This window comes from Alosa pseudoharengus, unplaced genomic scaffold (assembly GCF_046254945.1).
Source record: "Alosa pseudoharengus isolate Yale_2024_CS ecotype anadromous, Long Island Sound unplaced genomic scaffold, YU_APseudo_1.1 YU_APseudo_1.1_scf_9, whole genome shotgun sequence".
NCBI classification, from domain to species: Eukaryota; Metazoa; Chordata; class Actinopteri; order Clupeiformes; family Clupeidae; genus Alosa; species Alosa pseudoharengus.
This window is the reverse complement of record NW_027468881.1, coordinates 33,012,970-33,019,603: the sequence shown is the minus strand read 5'-3', so window position 1 is coordinate 33,019,603 and position 6,634 is coordinate 33,012,970.

The following is a 6,634-nucleotide window of genomic DNA, read 5'->3' as shown; positions in this document are numbered from 1 at the left end:
TACATTCATAGACTCCAATAAAACAGCGCCCTCTAGAGTCACAAAATTCGACAGGTCACAGAATTTGGTGCAACACCGGTGTTGTCACTACTGCAGCCCAGTAGACTGGTACTGCCCAGTAGGCTACTACTCACAGCACCAAAACAGCCCGTCTACATTCTCTGACCAAAGTCCTTTTAGGCAAGTCGAAAGTCTCTCGGCGGTCATATTTTGGGTACTTATACATATATTTCGGGTAGAACCAGAGAATGTCTAATAAGAAGTTATGAAGTCCGTAGACGGGCTCTGGTAGAACTGCGCGTGTGCAATGCTTCACGAATCACTACACCATCTAGCTGCGAGATCACAAGTTCAACACATGATTGGCACGATGTAGGCTATTCACAACATAGACCTACCACTAATGATGGCAGTCTGACGCTGAAGCTTCGATACGTGCTTCAAACCATTAACTACAATTCCATTTGAACCACTGCTCCGAAGTTTGCTTTGGTACGGAAAAATCACGTGACATGACGTCCGAAGCACCAACTGCTTCATTCTCTGGAATGAATCACCTGTGGTTCGCAGCGCCACCTCCACACGTGAACCAGTTAGGTGCTGCCACTGCAACTGGCACCGCCTCGTTTCGAGTGCGCTCAAAGCATAAAAACTTTAAGGTCTGTGGCTAAAGCAGCCATAATGAAAGCGTTTTCATTGTTTGGACATTTCACACACACATGTTTTTTAATCGCATAGACTACAACCAAGCTGGAATCAAAGTAGCCTAAGCCTACATTTCACGGTGTACAGTCTCAGGGTATAGCCATTAGTCCAAGAGCATTAGCTCAAACCCGGAACAAATTAGTAACAAGCTGAATTTTTCAGGATATGTTCAGAATACCTTTAGGAATAACATAGGCCTACTAAAAGTCCCCGTGAATCCCCCTGCTTTCTGAGATATTCAAGATGGCGTCCAAAATTGCCACTATTTGGATATTTTTCCATATCTCAGGCTTAAAACATAATACAAATGCAATAAAAATGTTAAAATATATGTTTTCTCATACAAGGAATCCAAATTCACCATTGACACACTGCTAATTAAAGTTAACCAAGATTACACGAGGCTGAACTTGGCACCACTTTCGTTTCCGCGGGGAAGACCACTTTCAGATCGCGGGGGAGTTAAGTTTCCGTTCCACCTTAAATAATGCAATTTTCTACCTCGTCCACAAGGGGCCAGTGTTGACCGCAAATCCGCGATAACACAGGCATGTGCCTGTTGCAGATGAACAGGCATTGTTCACAGACGTTCAAAAGCCTGTATATCTTTTTTCTGTTGACTCCACTGCCGAATGTTTTGAGAAATGTTGCCTTTTGTGTTCTATTAAATAATTTGGTAATTTAGAGGGGGGGGGGGGGGGTGGTATGTAGTTGGTAGCAGATTTTGAAGTTTTTCTACAGTAAATGTATTCCCTACGGCCTACATGTCATTTTGCATCGGACTTTTCAACACATTCTGAAACTACACTCTCCTCTTTCCAATGACACCCCACTTGTGAAATTCTATGGTTGAAAATGCCCTTTTTTGCCCCTCTGAAAATATATGTATTTGTGAAATTGCAGAATTTCAACACTTGAACAGGGACAGATATCCCATGTAGGATTTTGCAAGGGATCTTTCACCACATTCTGAAACTACACTTCCTCCCCTTTCCAATGACACCCCACTTGTGAAATTCTATGGTGGAAAATTTGATATTTAGCCCCTCTAAAAACAGTATATATTTTGTGAAATTGCAGAATTTCAACACTAGAACAGCGACTGATGTCCCATGAAGGATTTTGCAAGGGATCTTTCACCACATTCTGAAACTACACCTCCTCCCCTTTCCAATGACACCCCACTTGTGAAATTCTATGGTTGAAAATGCCCTTTTTTGCCCCTCTGAAAATATATGTATTTGTGAAATTGCAGAATTTCAACACTTGAACAGGGACAGATATCCCATGTAGGATTTTGCAAGGGATCTTTCACCACATTCTGAAACTACACTTCCTCCCCTTTCCAATGACATCCCACTTGTGAAATTCTATGGTGGAAAATTTGATATTTAGCCCCTCTAAAAACAGTATATATTTTGTGAAATTGCAGAATTTCAACACTAGAACAGCGACTGATGTCCCATGAAGGATTTTGCAAGGGATCTTTCACCACATTCTGAAACTACACCTCCTCCCCTTTCCAATGACACCCCACTTGTGAAATTCTATGGTAGAAAATGCCCTTTTTTGCCCCTCTGAAAATACAGTATATATTTGTGAAATTGCAGAATTTCAGCACTAGAACCGCGACAGATAGCCCATGAAGGATTTTGCAAGGGATGTTTCTGAAACTACACCTCCTCCCCTTTCCAATGACACCCCACTTGTGAAATTCTATTTTCCCAGCTACACATTACGGAAACAGTGAAAACAGAAAATACCTCTCTAACCAACGTAACATATTTAGCTGAAGTTAGCGATGCAGATGAAGTTTAGCCTAGGCTACCTGTTGTGGAGAAATTGACCTCTCCAGAATAAGTCCCGCCTCCGTAACTTCCGTATCCATCCAACTTCCGGGCGTGGATTGTCTATGAGAAATAACATGGCGTTTCGAAATATCATACAGGTAAAACATCTGTAGGTAGCGAAGTTGAAAAAGCTGGTGGGCAGATTGGCCTATACACTTCTGCCATATAGTTTCCACTGGATTTTTTGATTGTCGGTGCCGTTTAAGTAGTATACTATAGACTATACTACTTAAACGGCACCGAAAATCAAAAAATCCAGTGGAAACTAGATCGCAGAAGTGTGTAGGCCAATCTGCCCAGCAGCTTTTTCTACTTTGTCACCTACAGAGTTTGACAGGTACGATCTTTCAAAACGCCATGTTATTTCCCATAGACAATCCACGCCCGGAAGTTGGATGGATACGGAAGTTAGGAGGCGGGATATATTCTGGAGAGGTCTATATGGCCAGCTCTGCGTCAGACTTGATGTTCTTCGTTTGACGAAGACGTCACCATCTCAGGAAGCTCCTCCGATGTCCACTTAATTTGTTTCTTGTTTTAATTTTGGAAATTTTCCTGCCACTCGTAGGCGTTCATGACTAGGCTACAACTGACAGCTGTTGACAGTTGGCCTTTGCTAATTTGGCAACCCAAATAGGAGGACGCGCTAGCCCATTACACTATTCTAGAATTAATCGTTCAAAACATAAACGAAAATTCCAAGATATTCCGCCCCATAACACATTTTTTTCATGGGTTTTACGGGTTAGAGTAATGTTGTCAAATAAGCCATCTATCTATAAAGCAAGAAGTGTCTGTGTGTCCGTGTGTGTGTGTGTGTGTGTCTGTGGCACGCATATCTCGCTGACCGTTTGTCAGACTGATTACAAACTTGGCAGGTGTCTTCCTACAGGCATGAGTAAGTGCACTGACGTTGTTTGGATAAGAAAAGCAAAAGATATCGTTAAATAGCCTATATCGGTAAAAGAAGCACGCATTGGCTTTCGCCGCTAGCCACTCCCCCTCCCACACAGCACTGTAGGACTGTAAGCTAAAGCTACCAGTGAGGATAGAAGCAGGGCTTTGGCAGAATTGGATCAGTGTAGGTTACACGGGTAAAAACTTAAGCAAGTGCAAGATAACTCCACGGATTTTGCAACAACACGCCAACATGCCAACACACACAGGTAGGCTATATGCAGTGGCTCTTCAAAATTACGTAAAAAATGATGTGCAATAAGCGGACACTTCGAATAGCCCAGGCTACTTTGGACTGTCTTTAGACTTTGAATAAGCACATGACAATTCAAACTGCAAGGTCCTAAATTGAAACAAGCGATAATGGTCCCGAATCAAAGAACGTCCCAGAATGCCACACATGCAAAGCATAACCAGCGACAAGCAACGAGTAGCAGACAGTGTGATGTCACTTATGAATAGCCCAGGTTACTTTGGACTGTCTTTAGACTTTGACTAAACAAACGACAATTCCGACTGCAAGGTCCCAAATTGAAACGAGCGATAGGCTAATGCCACATAGCTAGACAACAACAAGTGGCAGACTGAGCGACGTCACTTATGCTAAAGACTGTTTTTGAGTCACATCGTTGCAAATTTCAAACAATGATGCATCATTCCACAAAATGGTTTGTCTTCAGTATTAGGAAGTTATTCAGTAAGCTTAATAGCCTTAACTCAAAACAATTGTTAGGCTTATGTCATTCTGATCTGTGGAAATGTCACATGCAGCCATGCGTAAATTGATTAGCTGCTACACATGTATTAGAGGCCACATTAATTATAGGCTATATTATAATATTCAGTATTCATTATTGAATGCTTAGCTGGAATGATGTTTCCCTATCATCCTATTTTTAAAGCAGGCATACCTGTGGGCATGTAATTGGGCTACGGGTTTTCTTCAGGAATGGCATGTTTGAACGGGCACTGCACTAGTTACTTCAATTCATCGTGTTTCCTTACTCTCTGACAACATATGGTGATCATTTTTGGAATGGTTACAGTTTATTTTCCATTATTTCCTACATACTGGACCTTTAAGCCCAGGCACCATTTAAGCCCATGTGTAACTTTGAAGTCATTTTTTAGAAAAAGAGGGGCCTCTCTAATGCTATTCATTATTTTGTCTAATCACACAATGTCTTTAATTTGTCAATATTGAATAAGGCTCGCTTACATCTGTGCAGTCTCAAGGAGGCTCAGAAGTTGCTTCAAAACTTTGGTGTTTTTGAACCCCTCAGATAGAGCCTCTTTTCAATTATTTTCAGCCACTGACTTAGTATGTAGATTCATATTATGTAAATTGTGAGATTATTGTTTATTGTTTTTTGTGTATAAACAGGTAGTTCATTGTCATTTTTTACCATTTGGCTTTATGTAGAAAGATGAGTTATGCTAGTTAGCGTAGTGAGCAAACCATTAGTCAATACATGTAGCCCTACTGATAGATACACTGCTTAAGGATTAAAAATGTTGAGTATACAAACTAAATGTTTTCTAAATGTGAAATATGTGCAAAAATGCCTTTTTCCAAGGGGGGCTTACATGGTACAGTGACCCAAAAAACAGCTAGCGTAAGCTAACTTTGAATAAGAATACCTTGTTAATTCAGAAAGTTTGGCAAAAGAGGAATAACTTTGATGGCAAGTTTTAAAGCATATTTAGGCTACATTTCTGTATACATTTGATCATGTTTATAAACCATCTTAGTGTCTATGAAAAATATGTGAACTTAGAAGGTTCAAATCTCTCATGTCGTGAGCGACTTGAGCGACAAAAACGACAGAATTATTGTTTAGCAGCTGCATTTTACCAGTGACAAAAGTGATTTTGCAACTTTGGGAGCTCTTGGTCTGAACGCACAGTTAGACAACAATCAGACAGCAATTTTCCCTCTATAACCGTTGTAATGTAATAGCACATAATATTATATATAATGCTGACTTCATATAGCATATATTATACTTGTACATATAAAGTCCTAAACATCAAGTAATAAAGCCATTTCATAAACATATACGAGATACAAGGGAGCATTGGTAACACCAGTAAATATCTGATGGTGTTACATGCTATAACTGGATGTGACACTGTATCTGCTCTGTATCGCCAAGGGAAGCGTAAGGCATTCAATCTGGTGCATAAGAAAAAAAGAGTATGATCTACTTGACACATTCATCAATGCTGCAAGTACTCATCAGCAAGTACAACAAGCAGGTGAAAGCTTCCTCCTGAAGCTTTATGGAGCTTCCAGTTGTGAATCACTGGATCAGTTCCGATACATTGCTTACAATAAGGCAATCAGCAGAACTTCACTTTCCTCGTCCTTCCAGTTGGCAACTTTGCCTTCAACAAGTGCTGTAGCCAAGCAACATTCATTCAGAATCAGAACATATCTCATTGTTCAGGAATGGATGGGAAGGCCATTGCAGCCAACAGATTGGGGATGGAAAATGGGGGATATCTTGACTCCAGTTGAAACTGACCACCCCATTGCTCCAGACACTCTGCTCAACATGATCTCTTGTGGCTGCAGAGCAGATGGCTGTGGAGTATCATGTGGCTGCAGGAAGATGGGGGTACACTGCTCTGCCTTGCATACAAAGTGCAGTGGTCAAACATGCAACAATGCAGCACCAATGCCAACATACCAACACCAATTTCTGATGATGAGGATTATGACTGAAGTGATTTATTATTATGAATTGTCTCCATTCAAGAAACTAATAATGAAATTGACTCACTTACCCTAAAAAAACATATATTTTGACCTTTTAATTGCATTTGTATCAGGTTTTAAGCCTGATATACGGAAAAATCTCCAAATGGCGGCCATTTTGGACGCCATCTTGAATATCTCAGAGAGCACAAGGGGGATTCACAGGGACTTTTAGTATGTCATTCCTAAAGGTATTCTGAACATATCCTGAAAAATTCAGCTTGTTACTAATTTGTTCCAGGTGTAACCAGAGGCGCAACTGCTTGGAGCCCCGAGCCGCTAGGGGGCCCCCGACCTGTTCTCAGCGCGTTTGCCTGTGGGTCAAGCGAGAATTCGTCCATAGAGCTTGAATGATGTATTT